Source organism: Octodon degus, unplaced genomic scaffold, assembly GCF_000260255.1.
Source record: "Octodon degus isolate 3935 unplaced genomic scaffold, OctDeg1.0 scaffold00005, whole genome shotgun sequence".
NCBI classification, from domain to species: Eukaryota; Metazoa; Chordata; class Mammalia; order Rodentia; family Octodontidae; genus Octodon; species Octodon degus.
Window position 1 is genome coordinate 4,812,321 of NW_004524581.1, and position 1,720 is coordinate 4,814,040.

Below are 1,720 nucleotides of genomic sequence, written 5' to 3' on the forward strand. Positions count from 1 at the left end.
CATCTTTGTGTATCTTAGGCAATAAAAAGTTCTCACATTTAAAAAAAAAAAAAGAAATAACTTTCATCTTCTAATCAGTGATTTTTCTGGGGTTTTTTTGTGTGTGATTTTTTGTTGTTGTTGTTGTTTTGCTAACCCCTACAGGAGACACTCTCTTCCCTCTCTTCCTGACCAATTCTTTTCAGTGGGCTTGTGTAGGAAATAGTTTCAAGGAAATAAATTGTGATTTACTCCATAACCGTGTGCAAGTATCCTGGTTGGCACCTAAAATGTACCCAAATCCCCTGTGTGCAGAGGTGGGTGAAGGTGATTAAGGTGCAAGGACCCGATACTCATGTTCAGGAGGATCTGTTGATGAGGCCATAGACTGTTAGCTCGCGGGGTTGCTGGAAAGAAAATAAATACATAACAGTAAATTTCATGGATTACTCTGATAATAGTTAGAGATTCAATCAATGTATAAAAGATTCCTGAAGTACCTTCTACTTGTTTTGTGAAAGGACCTAACTGTTAACAAAGAAAAAGTTTCATGGATAGAATAACCATGAACATTTAAAACACTGTTGAGGGTCACGGAGATAGCTCAGTAGAATAAGTGCTTGCCTGGCAAGTGCAGGGTCCTGAGTTCAATCCCCAGAACTGCAAAATAAATAAATAAATAAATAAAACACTGTCGATAGAAAACATATTTTAATGTAAAGTGCTTTTGAAAAAATGCATGCTAATATATACAGTGTACATAAAGTCTAAGCCTATATCGATATTTTTCAATTGCACCTATATGATTCTTTCTCTGTATAAGCATATATATTTCAATATAAAATTTTATATATGGCTGTATAGCATTCATCTAGGTTATGTATCATGTACACTGTTGTGTTTAGTACATGTCTGAGCCTGACAGGCCCTCACATGCACACTCTGAAGTGCACCCTTATGCATTTCCTTACAGTTTATAGAGATCCCTTGGAATTCAGACCCAAATCTTACCCTCATATTTGTGACCTCACCCTTTCTGATGTCCTTCCTCCTGCTGTCCCATTACTGCTGGCTCTCCCTTATTCTATCCTTCATTATTTGGCTTCCAGATTGCAGCGTCAACCTCTCAGCTTGGCTGCCTGCCAGCAGTCACTGCCATCCACTCTCAATTCATTCTCCAAGCAGTGGAGAAACACTTTTTCTTTCAAATCACAATAGAACTTTTAAAGTATCTCCTTGACAGCTGAATCAGGTTATAGTATTTCTCCACTTCAAGTGCCCAATTTCCATGGGATAGTGTCTACATTCTCCTTTATCTGTGTCTCAACCTCAAGCATTTTGGGAGAGCCATACCCCAATATTATTGCTCCAGTGCGGTGTATGAGTGCACACGTGTGTCCAGAGAAAAATCCCTCCAACAGATAGAGACAAGAGATGAAAATATAAAGGGAGAGACAGAGAGGTTGTGAGACAGAGAAACAAAAAGTTACTACTTTTTATGTGAATTTATTACATTTCAGGTGATTTTTTTATGCCTTTTACATCTCCGTGTATTCTTCAAAATGTCCTCAGTGATCATGTATCTTCAGTGATCAAGATATCATGCATTATAGTTCAGCGGAATAAAGCACCTGCTCAGCCAAACACAGGGATTGTGTTTGATCCCCCGCTCCAGGTGGTGTGCAAGCGCTGCCCCTGGGGCGCGCTAAGACCGCCACTGAGAATGGGCAGGGGGGCGCGC